Source organism: Thamnophis sirtalis, unplaced genomic scaffold (assembly GCF_051295495.1).
Source record: "Thamnophis sirtalis isolate CommonGarterSnake01/CBP01778 unplaced genomic scaffold, rThaSir2_p1.2 scaffold_11, whole genome shotgun sequence".
NCBI classification, from domain to species: domain Eukaryota; kingdom Metazoa; phylum Chordata; class Lepidosauria; order Squamata; family Natricidae; genus Thamnophis; species Thamnophis sirtalis.
This window is the reverse complement of record NW_028261391.1, coordinates 36,012,614-36,028,795: the sequence shown is the minus strand read 5'-3', so window position 1 is coordinate 36,028,795 and position 16,182 is coordinate 36,012,614. Positions and strand designations below refer to the sequence as shown.

Sequence of the window (16,182 nt, the reverse complement as noted above, 5' to 3'; positions counted from 1 at the left end):
ACAATTGTTCACACCCATGGGCACAAGGTCAAAATTCAGATGCTTGGCATATTTTTGAGGGTTGCAGTGTCCTGGGGTCATGTAATCATCTTTTATGACCTGACAAACAAAATCAGTAGGGATGACAGATTCACTTAACAACTATGACAAGAAAGGTCATAAAACGGGACAAAATTCACTTTACTGTCTCTCTCTTAGCCACAGAAATTTTCGACTCAATTGTGGTCATACAAGTACCTGTACAGATTTATTTTATGTCTTTTGTTAGGTAAGCTCCCCATTCAGGGAAGCGTTGTGAGAGTTTTGTTTTTCATTAAATAACCGAAACCGTATTGTGAATAATGATCCCTGATACTTAAACATGACAGGCATCTCCCAAACTGGTTTTCAAAGATCCTATTATATCAGCAAAAACAAGAGGTTCCTTTGCTTTAAAACCATTCAGTCTGTTTGCAGGAATAACTTTGCTCTTCTCCTGATTGCAAACATTGCTGTTTAAATGTTTTAGTTTTACTCCCTCTGACAATTTAACAGTTTGTTGTTTGCTTGAAATTAATGTGCCCCATGCATCTATGTAGTAAATGTATACATTCATCATGTGGTTTCACATTATCATAAACTGAGTTAGTTATCTGGGCATCAGATATAACATATAAACCATTTGTTAATTTGGCAGTAACCTTATTATCTTCTTTTTCAATTATATAGTTATCTCCCCTAAAGGTTACTACATAGCCAATATTAACAAGAGCCCCTACTGATAATAAATTAAATTTCAGTTTAGGTACATATAACATTGGTAACTTCTCCTTTAGGAATGAACAACATGCATTACCTTCACCAGCCGCCTTCACCTTCCATCCGTTTGCCAAAAATACACATTCCTTGCTCGTGGTCATTTTTACAAACCTTTTTCTATCTCTAGCAATGCACTGTGATGCTTCACTATCAATAACCCACAAATCTTGGGTTACTGGTGCTTTGCTAGATATAGCCAAAGTAGACATAGCCAAGTTGACATTAGCATTTTTTCTAGCTCTTCTGGCATTCTGTTGTTTTGCCTTTTTATTGTATTTTTATTGTATACTATTGTACAGTGTGGATATCTTTCATCTTTTTGAACATTATATCATTGGTTACCAGAGACTATTTGCCCGGCAAATGCAACCCAACACTTGGCAAATGCATACAATGATCATTGGTGTGTACTTTCCTTTAAAAAAAAAAAAATTTAATTAACAAACATGTAAAATACACACACACAAAACATAAGACGTACATCACATTTACACAATACAATATGAACAGAAGCTTCCTGCTTTTTTCTAAAAGCAATTGATACCGCTCACTTTATGTTATTTCCTCTTCTATTGTATTTCATTTGGATTTCACCATTCTTAATCCTTTTGGTGTGCACTTTCATTGTTGACCGACTCTTCCACAAAAAAGTAGTGACAGAGTACTGACAGAATGGATGGAGGGGTGGAGGAAGGAGGAAGGAGGAAGAAGGAAGGAGACTTTGTCATGGCTACAACTGCTCCACACCCAATATATTTGTATAAGAGAGAGAGGGACTGGGGCAATGACCTGCCTTAATATTTCTAAAACTCAGCCTTTCAGAGCAGCCACCTCTATCTTCATTGGTCATGTTTCTAGAGCAGAAGATGCACAGGTCTTTCTGTCAAGGAACTGTGTGTCCCAATTTCCTGCTTCCAATTTGTTTCTAGAGAGCCGTGGTGGCTGGAATGCAGTGGTTAGAATGCAGTACTGAAGGCTACATCTGCCGGCTGCCTGCAACTTGGCAATTCGAATCTCGCCAGGTTCAAGGTTGACTCAGCCTTCCATCCTTTCGAGGTGGGTAAAAGGAGAACCCAGATTGTTGGGGGGCAGTAAACCGCTTAGAGAGAGCTGGAAAGCACTGTGAAGTGGTATATAAGTCTAAGTGTTATTGCTATAGGGCGGCAAGGGGATGAGCAGGACATGTACTCTGTACAAGTTCAAAGGCTCTTTCTTTCTTTTTCTTTCTCTTTCTTTCTTTCTTTCTTTCTCTTTTTCTTTCTTTCTTCTTTCTTCCCTCCACTCCTTTGGCCACCAATTTTGATCAAATTCGCAATTCGCATACTGTTTTCTACCACCATCTCATCAAGCGGAATCACACACACACACACACACACACACACACACACACACACACACACAGACACACACGTTGTTGGGGGGGCGGGGGGAGGTTGAATTACCCCGCCTCACAGCAAAGACGCGGCGCAAAGTCGGCGCTGCATGTGTTCGGTCCCCGCTTACGCCGAATCAAATCCGCGGCCGGCGGGACCAAGGGGTTGCATTGCAAAGCCGCCAGTCCTCTTGCTTCTTCTCCAACTCCCTGTTGCTCCGCTCCGTTTCCTTCCCGCGAATTCTGTTTCCCCTACCCACCCATCTTGGGCGCGCTTCTTATCTTTCTACCGCAGGCTTTCTGCGTCGCCGTCTTGTCGGGCTTCCGACCTCACATGGGAACGGCTGGAGAACGGTCGCAGGGTGAGCGGTTGAGGGCAGGAGGGGCGTGGGAAAGAACGGCGGGAGGCACGCTGGCTGTAGCAAGCTGGATTTCGGAGACAATGAGGCAGCCCTTCTCCCACCTCCCCATCAGAGCAGGAGAGGAAGCGTAGGAAATCGTGGAGCGGGGCAGCTCCTGTATTTTTGTGCGAGGCATCGTTTCCCTTTCCCCGGCCTTGGACAAGGCTCTGCCCCCTGCGCGCCCCCCTCGCACAAACACACACGGTGCCCTGCACACACACATCCGTCCGCAGACTCACGTTTGCATAATCCTCCCGCCCACTTACCAACCCACCGCCCTCCTCTCCCACTCCAGCCGGGTGTGTGTTTTGTGGCGATGGGGGTCAGGCTTTCGTTCAGGCGGGCAGCCTTTGTGCAGAACGGCATAAGGTGTCCGCAGCTGTACAGGACGCAGCTTTTAAACGCCTGGATTTTAAGGCGGTAACAAAGGCAGAAAGAAAGAAAGAACGAGCGAAAGGAAGGAAGGAGGGAAAGACGCACAGGCGACAGGACGACTCCCTGGGCCGCGGCCAGAGTCAGCAGCAGTAGGACCAATAGCAATAGGAACAAACGGGGAGATACAACAGTTTAAAGTGAGTAAAAAAAAAATACTCCACCAACTTCCGAGGATTAATCTTCGCATACACACGTGCACACTCATTTGAACTACATATCTGGCACATGGGTGACTAGGATGGAAGGAAATGTTTTCTTTGCCCCCATCCTTCCTTGCGTTTTCACCGGCGAAGCTGCCATTTCGGTCTCTTCTGCTCCGCTAGTTCCAATTGGCGAGAGGTGTAATTTCACTATCGCCCCTTTGATCTTCCTTTCCCGAATCTCCGGCAATCTCTTCCAAACTTACTTTGACCCATAGCTGTATTCCTTTTTAAAGGGATCGCAAGAGTCCCCCCCCCCCCAATCTCATGGTCTAACTCTGACCAATGTTCCCGGAGGTGGGGGGAGATGAGTCTTCTGATGCTTAACAGTTGCTTCTGTTTTGTGTCCGTGTATCCCATAGCAATTAGGATGGGGAAACAACTGATACCTGGAGAATTTATGAAAGGGTTAATGTTATTTTAGGTCGTGTGGACATTTCAGTTGTCTTTAGCTTATTAACAAGGGCCAGTTTGTCTCATTTTGCAAGGGCAACTTTAAGTGTTAGGCTTCATGGTGATAATCTTTATGGCTCTTTGCAAAAAGAGCTGGGAAGTTAAAGAGCAAAAAAAGCAAACAAGATTCAGAAGGTTTGCCTGTACAGTTTGTTGTGTGGTAGCAGTGATCGTTATGCTACACTGTCTGTAATTCAACCATTTGACTAAGCCCATTCAGGAACAATTAACTCTGAATTTACTTGGTGGATGGATGAGTTGAAGGTGGAAAAAGTTCCAGGTTTAGCCTTTCAATAATTTATATACTTCTTATTTGATGAACGTTGTTGGGTCTGGAAATATTGAGCATTTTTTCTAGAGAAAAGAGCAATTTGCTGACATAATAAATGGGACAAGTAGTATTGCTGTTTTCTCTTGAAGATCCTTGCTTCTTTGCCATTGATAATTACAAAATAAGTATTTGTTTTGTGCAATGTTTGATGTTGAAGAGCAGGAAGTTGTTGCTTTACATCTTACTAGCAATGGGCATATCTGCTTGCCCTACATAGTTTAATCAAAATTGACTTTCCTTAAAAATAAGTTTATATCTTACATATTTATTGGAATATATGTTATATATTGTACTTGATCATAATGGAAACTATGTTTGTTCATAAATCCAGAGAAATCTCCATCGTTTCCAGGAAAAAGAAACACTATCATCTAGAATTTAGATTGCTTGCTTAATTTGTAAAATTCACAATGTGTATTTTCTGACCTGATGTTACCTGTCATTTTGCTTTCAAAAGGATTGAGCCAGCAGTAAGGACTGTGAGTTGAAGTGGAATATTGAAATTTGGAATAAAACAAATTTGTATTTTTGTATTTTTTTACTTGTACTTTTCAAGCCATTTTAAATTGCACATAAATTTAGCCTCATTTAATGGGGTTTATACATACACTATTAGGCAATTCATAAGATGGCAACAGTTTTAGATACAGTTTAGAAAGCAATTTAGCTACCAATTTTCATAGACCAAGTTTGGTCCCAATGGGAATTAGGATCCCCACAAAAATACATAGCATGATTACTTTCCTATTTATATGAATAATTATTGTAATCTTATTTATTTCAGCCAATTATTTAATTAGGTAATAATATCAGCAGAATTATAACATGAGAAATATAGACATTGGAAATTAGTAGAATAAAGCAGATAAGAAAATGCTTTAATGAGACATTTGAAGAAGTGTTAAATAGTTTTAGATTTCTAGACTACAAGCTCTTCACATCCATATTTACAGATCCATGCCTTCTCAACTTCTTAATGATCTTTAAGTACGCAGCTGAGTCCTGTGCTAGATTTTACACACAAATCACTCCAGCAAATAATTGTTAATGAAAATTCTGGAAAATATGACAGAATTTTTCAACTTGCTTCATATCTTTACAGTGTGTTGAGATTGGAGGATGATTGGTTGGTATGGTTGATTGATTGATTGATTGATTGATTGATTGACTGAAAGATTTTGAGGGAATGTCAAGTACAGTTTCACAAATATTCAAAGTACCTATATATCTTGCATGTAGGAATACAAACTGGTATACAAAATATCCTGTGAAGGATATTTTCAGATTATCACTAAATAGCTAATGCCTATTTTTATCTATTCATCCATTCATTTGTTTGTTTATTATATCTCTTAACTGCCCATCTCCCTTGGAAAGGATCTCTTGTGGTGCACAATATAATCAATAAAAGTAACATTAAAATCTTTGATTATCACAGTCAGGTGTTTTTTCTGATTTTTGATAGTGCTGTAAATTGTATCAATCTAGAATCAGAAGAAAAAAGAAAAAAGGGAAGGAGAGGACAGGAGAGAGAGAGAGAGAGAGGAAGATAGAAGAGAAAAAGAAGAGAAAGGAAGGAAAGAAAAAAAGATTCAATTTTGCATTCCGTTGAAAAGTTGCAAAGTAGCAATAGCTTGATAGTTTCTTTTTCTGTTTTTCTTCTTTCTGTGCTATTTCCTGTTATTTTCAAACTGTAAAACTTACACGGTAGTTTCAATAGCAGAATAAGCACTCCAATTGTTTGCACTGTTATCTGAAATTACACAGAACACATTCCTCTCTGCTGACCAAATTATTAATTTTAAGTTTTCCAATTGGTCACATAGAAGTTCATATATAAAATAGTTCACTTGACACATTTGTTCTACAGCAGGGGTGTCAAACTGTATTTAATTGAGGGCCGCATCAGATTTGTGTTTGACCTCGGTGGGCTGGGGTAAGTGTGGCCAGGATGGGCATGGCCAGCATGATGTCACTTGTGTTGTGGGGGGGGCAATGGTGGCCCTAGCACTCTGCAGGCAAAAACGGGCTCCTGAGCTCCAATTTCAGCTGCGACAGTCTCCTGCAATCCTCTGCCAGCAAAAACTAAGCTTGGGAGGGTCACATGCAGCCCTTGTGAACTCTGTTTTCATTGGCTCCACAAGCCAGTCCTTCATTATTTCCATGGTGGCCCTGTCGGCCAGATCTAAGCACCCCATAGGCCAGATTTGGCCCCTGGGCCTTGAGTTTGACACCCCTGTTCTACAGTAACTGATAGGTAAAGGTTTGGTTGTTACATGACTACCGTATACACCCAGGTAAGCTTGATGTGATACTTGCTTATGTTTTAACCATTATTTTGCTGAAATTTCAACCAGACAGATATAAACAGGTGTTATTTTTTTTTATTTGAACAACAGCTTTTTATAAACCACACATTGTCACTGAAAAGGTTGTTGTTGCTGTTTTCTCCTATGACTACATTTCAATAATTAAATAAGCAGAAAGCTTCAGTGTCTGAATTTCTTATTTTAAAGAAATGATTTGGCAACCCTAAATGTTGATCAATTACATTTAGCACCTGATTACATGCTATAATTTTGTAAAATCTGGTTGGTTTGGTTGTTTGTTTGGTAGGTTGGTTGGTTGTTTGAAAAAATGAAGTAAGATTTTTTTTAAAAAAAACTTACTCATACACATTGTAAAACATGGACTATCAGATGATAAGGTATCATTTTATGTCATATGAATCAGATATTTGTTATATATCATAGGAATATCAACTTCAGAAATCTAGCGATTTGTAAAGTTTCTTCAAGAGCCATTGCCATTGTCAGAATAACCAGCAAGTAGTGCAGATGTAAGAATGTTTTTTTGTTGTTAACATAGTTGTTTTTGCAGCTTGTCTCCCACACTTTTATCTTATGAATCTCAAATATCACAATTCCAAGTATATGGATACTTTCTAATTACTTTACTGGTCCTCGTAAAGGGTTTCTTTACATTTTCATTTCTTTTCTAATGAGTTGTTTTCTTTTTACCAAAAGGCTCTCCTAATATTATGTTATGTTTGATCAAGTGTATGTGTTCTTAGAGTTTAAAGTATACTCTCGTCCCGCTTAGAAGGAAAAGTCATTCAAGAACGTCAAGTCCCATGAGAGGCCGTTCTTGCTGCTGATTTCCTTTTCCATTTCTATTTTTTCAAAAAAGCACTCCCTAACTTTGTACATTGTGTTCCTGCCACTCAGCTTTGCATGGTAAACATACAGTAGATGAAACAGGCTAACAGTGAAAGAAATAAAGTCAACATGCAATGTTCTTCTCTTCTCCTAGTTTATAATTTTTTTTTTCAATAGCTGCTTCCTCATGCATAACTGATGAATTTTTGATTGAATGAAGACTATTCTCTAGTCTGCAGGCTGCTTCCTGGTTAAGACAATTTGCCTGGACATGCCTGTTTATTTGGTCAGGATAAATGATATTGATTGTATGGATTTTTACAAACTGTAAAATTTCAAATGGATCTCAATATTACTTAAGCTGATGCAGGTTACGAGGTCTTGTTTGCAAGTAATCATGACTCAGTAGAAAATAGAAAGCTGGTATCATAGAATAGTTTTGTGGCAGTTTTTGTGGCAAGGACACAATTTCGTGCACAAAAGTCCAACATGAATCTGTGCATACTACCTGTGATTTTCATTGCATTACAAGAGAAATCTGTAGCTGTTTAGCAACTTTGTCCTTCGGAAAGCTAAGATATAATATTTCTCATATTGTTTTAGTTTAGTTTCTGCAGGTGAATTTGTTCTCAAATCTTGTTTGCCTTTTGTTTATTCTGGAGCTAAGTACCATTAACATAAGGTTTTCTTAGATCATCATCACTGATATGGTTTTGTAACTAAAATTCAGTGTAGTCTTGGATGCAACTATTATTTTCGAATTAATTCCTTAGTTATCAGGGCGGGGCGGAACTGCAGCCGGTGCAGCTGGAGCGTGTTTGCAGTAGTGCCTCCCGGTTTTATTTTATTTCATCAATATTTAGTACTCCCATTGGATCCTTTTTTATTTAATTAACATTTTTTGGTGGAGCTAACAGCGTAGAACATAATACAAAGAAAAACTTTTGTTGCTGCCGAGAATTTAAAAAGCATGGGAAAAAGAAAGAAAGGCCATGGCACCAGCCCAATATCTCTCCCTCCAGTGAAGACACCAAAATAACCAAGAATTGAGGAGCTCTTTGTTGGCAAGAGATCTGTAAGTAAAACTAACCCCCGCCCCATCCCCAACAATCTGGAGAGATTAGAATGGGACCGGCAAAAAGATGTGGCAAAATAGCATTTACTAGACTTTCCCAATCTGGCGGGGGGGGGGGGGACAAACTGAAAGCCAGCTCTTCTCACAAACAACTAGCCCAATAACTTCCTATATGGAGGCTGAGCTAAAGGCAAAAAAGGTGACCAACAATCAAGTAATTCAGAGTACAGAGAGTTTACCTTGGGAAAATTCAACTGAGTTTATGGCAAAGCAATGCCTTTTCACAGCACAAACAGTGGTTTCAATATATGAATTGCCATCCAACATGATGTAGAGACATTGAAAAAAGATTTAGCTGTTTTTCTTTTTCTTGTTTTTCAAGTAGCAATAGCAATAGCAGTTAGATTTATATACCGCTTCATAGGGCTTTCAGCCCTCTCTAAGCGGTTTACAGAGTCAGCAAATTCCCCCCAACAATCTGGGTCCTCATTTTACCCACCTCGGAAGGATGGAAGGCTGAGTCAACCCTGAGCCTGTGAGATTTGAACAGCCGAACTGCAGAACTGCAGTCAGCTGAAGTAGCCTGCAGTGCTGCACTCTAACACTGCGCCACCTCGGCGCCAGGTACCCCCACTAAAGTTCTTGGCTAACTCCCATATGCAGGATAAGGAAAAGGAAAAAGAGCGAAGAGCCAGAGAAACAGTTAAAGAGTCAGATAAAAGGTGGCAGTCCTCTCAGAAAAACAGTCCCTCCCCAGACAAGGCAATGAGAGGAAAAGGTATCAATAAAGAAGAAATCAGGAAAGCATCCCTCCCTCAATTACAACAATCACATCGATGACTACAAACCCAACAGATAGCTTTTAGAATCCATATGAACGCACTTAATAATGGATGTTGGAATTCCAGAAGTGCAATTCTAAATTCCCTAAGCCAGCTTCTTCACTGTCACAGGGGCATGATTGATCTCTGTGCTATGGAGTGGTTACCTGAGGCCCCAAATTGGAAGCGGATTCTCCTGTCTTTCAAACAGCCCACCATATGTTATTCAAGATGAAGGCATGTTTAGCCTCCTTCCAAGTCTTTCCCATCAGAGTCTTTGAGAAAAGGGTTACTCCGTTAATAGCTAACATACGAGCTCCCAAGGTGGCTGCCTTCTCCTCATTTTCAACCTTGGAAAAGAGAGAGAAAGACAGTGGGAGTCAACCAGCCCTGCCTGGTGAAGAGATACTTAACAGCACAGAAGCTGGTCTCATTAACGCTTTTGGCGCTCTCCCAAGGAAAGAATAAGACAATATATTATACAAGTTAGAAAATTTAAAGAAATCCTTATTGGTAACAATGAACACAGCAGAGCTGCTTATAGATCTGGTTTCCCCAATAATTGAGCCTCTCACTTCTCCCCCAGAGGACAAGGGATTACATGAATACAAGATCATGGAAAATAGAAGCCAAGACCCAAAGGGGGTATTAGAGATCCCAGTAGAGATGGAGATGTTTTTATCCCATGACACCTTCAGCACCTTCAGCACCAAACCAAGAAACTGAGTCGACCCACGTCAAAGCCACCATCTCAAAGAATGAAAGACGACTTAATAATGCCTTGCCCTATACCCAGAGAAGAGGCATAGGAATGGCAAGCTCTGTTAGCTGGTGCTAAAACCTCTTACCCTGAACAAGTTCCTCAAGAGTCTACACATGACCTAGATGGGTCCTCCTTATTTTTAAAGAAGGCCAATTCAGTGTGCGATGACATCTCAATCCATGGTAACAACCAGACAACTTTCCTTTGTTTAAATCAAGTTTCCTGATGAGCTGCAAAAGATGACCCACTTTCCCTTATAACCTGGAATATAAAAGACCAACTTTTTTTTGGACTATATATCACAATTTGACATCCTCTTCTTGCAGGAAACCTGGGCCTCCAAAGAGATTCAGTTAGATGGCTATTGGGTTAACTCAATCCCGGCTGTTCCCAGGTAGCGGGGGGAGAGCTAAAGGGGGTATTGTGACATTAGTTAATACATCCTTGCAATTTAAATGTGTACCACTGGCACCTTTCCAGCCATGGGTTGTAACTACATTACTCTTATTTAAACAGGTGGAGATTTTGCTTTTTAATATCTATATTCCTCCACTTAATAAGAATAATGTGATTAACAAGATTTGGGACAGCATAGAAGATTTTATTCTTGGCTGTTCAGCCAAATTCACCAAAGCTGCAATAATTATAGGGGGGGACTTAAACACTAGAATGGGACCAAATGATCAAGCATTATTTAATCATTTTAAGATTCACTAGGATGAAAATGTAACAGAAGAATCTTTGCATTCCAGACAATTTAAAGACGCTAAAGCTAATCCGGCAGGTTTGTGTGTAAGACAAATGACTGTACGTTTGGATCTTTGTGTCTTTAACGGTTCCCCATGGGGTGACTTTCCAGCAGAATATACTTATTGGGGAGCAGGAAGAAAATCCACAGTTGATTACTGGATAATATCATATGACCTCCTGAAGTTCTTACAGACTGGCGACTGGAAAGCGATCATAATACACTACTCCTTACTCTCACATTGCCCCAGAAATCTCTAAGGGTAGGCATAGCACAGGTTAGAGACTCAAAATACCCAGGTAAAAATTAAATGGGACGAGAAAAATGCTAAGGAAGTTACCAAATGGATGTTAGCCCCTGAAACCATAGAGTTACGTACATCTCTACTAAGAAATAAGTGTGGAGGATCTTACCTAGAGGGGTTTGAATCCTTAATTTTAAATTTGAATTTGGTTTTCCGTAACAGATCACTAGCTCACTCCAAAAGGCTAGTTTCAAAGAACAAAAAATGATTCGATAGAGATTGCGTGCAAGGATATAAAATATGGAATACAAGAAAAGTAAAAGTACCCCCCTTTGAGGATCACACTTATTACTTAAAGCAGCTGAAAGCACAATATAAGAACCTTCGAAAAGAAAAGAAAAGTTCGGCTCTGAAGGAGTCTTGGCATAGACTAATTACGGCAGTTAGGACAAATAATACATCCCTTTTTTGGTACATCACCAGGGGATTGGGAAAACCTCCCCTACTCCCAACAAATCAGGTTCTGATTCATGCCTGGGAAGAGTATTTTAGGAAGCTTTATACAGATCCTGACTATGTAATCAAGGAGAGCCAAGCTAGTTTGGACCAAACTCCTTACTGGCCCCCTGTTACACCAGACGAAGAGAGCAATTAGGGCAACACTCGGCTATTGCAGGCAAAACAAGCTAGACCTTAACTTTGATAAATCAAAATTTTTAGTTTTTGCTAAAAGACCAATACTCCTGGAAAATAGAAGGACATAGTTTGGAACAGGTAAGAATATTTAGATACCTTGGGGTGGTTTTCCACTCACAAGGGACATGGAAGGCACACCTGGATCACACATTGCAATAGGTCGCCAATAGGTCCCCAAATGCAATTAAACATTTATTTTATGGAGGTCAGTTAGTACCTACTGCCTTAAAAGTTTTTGAGGCCAAAATATTGGCACAAATTCTATATGGGGCACAAATAGGAATCCTTGCAAAGAAAGACTTGCTAGAAACCATACAAACCAAATTACTGCGAGCCATCTTGGCTGCACCCAATGGAACTCCAAATGCCCAATTAAGAATTGAGATAGGCATGCCTCAAATTCAGCTAAGAGCCTGGAAGATGATGAACAATCATTGGCTTAAAGTGCATTTCTTTCGAGAGGGACTGTCCCCACTAGTGTTGACTGACAATTTCCTCTCCCCCTGGAAACAGACAATTGATCACAAGCTGGGCTCTTATGGGCTCTCACCGTTATTCTTAATGTCCCTAGGCTTTGATCAAACAAAGCAAGTAGTAATTAATAGAATGAATGACATGGAGTTCCAAGAAGAACTAAATAGGTTGCCTCTCCACAGTAGGGACAGAATCAAACAGGGTGTGTGGGAATCGGCAAGATATCTAAATGACCTGATCTTCCCAAAACAAAGAATAGCTTTCTTCAGAGCCATTTAACATTCTTCCTTCAGCACTCCTCCAGGGCAGGTATAAGAGAACACATATAGCAGAACGGGTTTGTATATGTGGTAAAGGAGAAGTAGAAGATAATTCACATGTTCTATTACACTGTGAACTATACAGAGCTTGTAGGTCTGCACATATTCTCTCCTTATTAGAGAGATTGCCAGGGAGGGCGGACAATTTTAATTTGGCTTTCTCCTCCAGGACACAAACCCGGTTACCACATATGCAGGGGCAAAGTTCTGTGCTGCTGCAATGTCCATAAGAAAAAAATTGGCTACAGAAGTATAGTTGTCATCTTGTACCAATTATCTGGACATATCTCTAACGATCTTTGGACCATTGTATTTACTCCTATACTTAATAGCGTTGCACCCAGGTAAATCAGAGAGTGACCCAAACAATCTGAGAACATGTATGTCATTTTCCACTTTTAATCTCAGTATTTTTTTTATTATATCTTAATAGCAGTACTTTTTAATATATTGTAAAAACTAATGTGTATTGCTGGTCTTTGACAGTAATAAAGATTTACTTACTTAGTTAGCAGGATTATAAAAGCAGATACCATACAGAGGGAGATTTTGTGGAATAGTTTACGTGGACTGACATTCTTCAAACTATTATTAATCAAATAGCATTTAAAAAAATTTCTTACTAAATAATGTTCAAGTCTGTAAATAAGCTTGTTATTATAAGCCAGTGGTTCCCAAACGTGGCCACTTTAAGACTTGTGGACTTCAACTCCCAGAATTCTCCAGCCAGCTGGCTGGAGAATTCTGGGAGTTGAAGTCCACAAGTCTTAAAGTGGCCACGTTTGGGAACCACTGTTACAAGCTTTATATACCTTTATCCAGTTTCAGGTATCCTTAACTGCTGAATAGATCATGTTGATAATGGATTCCTTCTTAAGCAGCAAAGAGAATCCATGCCCAAGGAAGACTTGGACATCTATATCAGTTACAGCTCTCAGTAGATAAAGATGCTTTGGCAGAAATAATCCGTTCTGTCACTGTTGCAGTATGAAAGTCCAATATTGTGGGGGCCCAACGTTGACCTCTTGAGAAGATTGTGCACCCATGCCTCCTTCAGGACAGATAGTAGCACTCCCTCCAGCACAGAAGCATAAATCATCAGTTGGACCTAACAACATGGAAAATGGATCCCAGAACACCAGTGGCCAGGCTCATAACCCCAAGGACCCTCACTTCAAATTCTTCCCAGGTAACAAGATACAGTTGTGTCTATCACCTCCAAAGTCTCTGCCCTACTAGAATCCAAGTCCAAGCAAAGTTGAGTGAGAGCCAAGGTGGCGCAGTGGTTAAATGCAGCACTGCAGGCTACTGCTAGATCAGCAGGTCAGCGGTTCAAATCTCACCGGCTCAGGGTTGACTCAGCCTTTCATCCTTCCGAAGTGGGTAAAATGAGGACCCAGATTGTTGGGGGCAATATGCTGACTCTCTGTAAACCGCTTAGAGAGGCCTGAAAGGCCTATGAAGCGGTATATAAGTCTACTGCTATGCTCATTTAACAGATGTTGAGAATATTCCTCACAGCAACCCCTGTGGTTCCTGCTTATTCAGAGGGACCTAGTTCCTTTAAACAGGGCTGCCAGTCAGACTTACAGACGCAATAAGGATGAAGAAATAATTACGCTTTACCACTCTTATTGCCACATGTGCTATTTCCACCCCATCCCTCATAAGGTAAAAAGGTTTCCCTCGCACATATGTGCTAGTTGTTCCCGACTTTAGGGGGTGGTGATCATCTCCATTTCAAAGCCGAAAAGCCAGTGCTATCTGAAGACGTCTTCGTGGTCACGTGGCTGACATGACTAAATGTCAAAGGCTCACAGAACACTGTTACCTTCCCACCAAAGGTGGTTCCTATTTTTATTTTTCTACTTGCATTTTTACATGCTTTCAAACTGCTAGGTTGGCAGAAGCTGGGACAAGTAACAGGAGCTCACTCTGTTATGTGGCGCTAGGGATTTGAACTGCCAAACTGCCAACCTTTCTGATTGACAAGCTCAGTGTCTTAGCCACTGAGCCACCACGTCCCTCCCTCTCATACACACACACACACACACACACACACACACACACACACACACACACAACTGTGGTTTAATGGTTTTATAGCAATAGCAGTTAGACTTATATACCGCTTCATAGGGCTTTCAGCCCTCTCTAAGCGGTTTACAGAGTCAGCATATCGCCCCCACACTCTGGGTCCTCATTTCACCCACCTCGGAAGGATGGAAGGCTGAGTCAACCTTGAGCCGGTGAGATTAGAACCGCTGAACTGCAGATAACAGTCAGCTGAAGTGGCCTGCAGTACTGCACTCTAACCACTGCGCCACCTCGGCTCTCTATTGCTCTTTATTTTGTGATTTTTAGTTGCCTTTTTGTTTCCAAATTTGTTTCTTTTGGTTTAATTAAAATATACATTTCACTGACTTTTAGAATTTAACTAAGTACCTAGTCATATTGCAATATTATATTTCAGTTGGGAAGCACAGGGCTAAAATTTATATTCTGTTCTTCTCCAACTTACACTATATTGCCAAAAGTATTCGCTCACAACTGCTTCTGATTATGTGGATGGGTGAGTAAATACTTTTGGCAATATAGTGTATTTCATATTAAAGTTTTGTCACTTGCAATTACAACATTGGCTATGTTTCCTGAGGATAATGACCAAAATAGGATAACACTTCTAAAGAATGCTACATTAAGAAAGCTGTTATATCTCATGCTTGCAGTAAGGTTTTTTGTGGTTGTTGTTTGTGTTTATATATTTTGTACTTTAAAATCACATTTATGGCAATTATCCTTCTGTGACACTAGTAAAAAAAATGAGAGGGAGAGAGGGAGAGATATGCTACTACAGTAAAATGTTTAAGAAATTTATTTGTTCTTATTGGGCAACCATAACTTCTGACCAGGAAAAGAAAAAACTAAAGAACTAACATAAAATAAAATAATCAAGGAAGAGTATTTTTAACAGCATTTTGAAATTAGATTTATTGTTACATATTTCATGACATTCATTGAATTCTGCAAGAAATTAGGTGGCATATCAATTTAATAAATAAATAAATAACATTTGTGTTCAATTATAAATGACACTTTATAGGGGGCATAGAATTTACAGGGGACAATGATTTATTCAGATCAAGAACATATCCATAGCCCCCCTCTCTCTTTCTCTCTCTCTCTCCCTCCTTCCCTCCCTCCCCCCCTCCCTCCATCTCTCTCTCTCCCCACCACAATCTAACTTCAGTTTTAAGTATTTTGTGGATATATAGACCATAGTGCCCACTTTGAAAGGTGGCTGGGGGAGGGGGACCTGCATTTATTGTCTTGAATTTTATGGCCTAGCATGTCCTTTATGAGGGGGAGAGAGTATGTGTTTTGCACACACACACTTGTTAATTCTTCTAAAATCCACATGTAACCTCATCAACCTGTCTTTCTTCTGTTTGAAGAGGACTGGGGCAACCACTCTGGACTTAACCGGCTGTAGTTAGTTAGTTAGTTAGTTTATTATTTATAGGCCGCCCTTTTCCCTGAGGGGACTCAGGGCGGCTTACAATTTATAGGGAAGGGGATACAAGACAATAAAACAATAAACATGAAAACAGTGCAAGTAAAAATAAAACACAACATTCATCATTCGGGTGGGGACAGATTACGATCTTTATCCCCAGGCCTGACGGGATAGCCAGGTCTTGAGGGCTGCGCGGAAGGTCTGGAGGGTGGTGAGGGTACGAATCTCCACGGGGAGATCGTTCCAAAGGGTCGGAGCTACTACTGAAAAGGCTCTCCTCCGCGTAGTTGCCAGTCGACACTGACTGGCAGATGGAACTCGGAGGAGGCCTAATCTGTGCGATCGGATAGGTCACGAGGAGGTAATTGGCAGGAGG

General features: G+C 40.4%; 1 protein-coding gene across 11 annotated transcripts in view; it reads left to right on the top strand.

Moving 5' to 3' along the window:
* Positions 1–16,182, top strand: part of ST6GAL1 (ST6 beta-galactoside alpha-2,6-sialyltransferase 1) — a 94,073-nt gene that overhangs the window by 19,725 nt on the left and 58,166 nt on the right. For 2 of the 11 annotated variants that reach the window (XM_087725515.1, XM_087725516.1), the window contains exon 1: positions 2,846–3,143. The exons of 2 other annotated variants lie outside the window; for them this stretch is intronic. The gene's annotated coding sequence lies outside the window, so the exon portion shown is untranslated. Of the gene's footprint in view, positions 1–1,715; positions 1,855–2,845; positions 3,144–6,155; positions 6,288–13,109; positions 13,479–16,182 lie in introns of those variants that run through there. 7 more of the 11 variants (XM_087725512.1, XM_087725517.1, XM_087725518.1 and 4 more) reach the window with 7 other exon arrangements.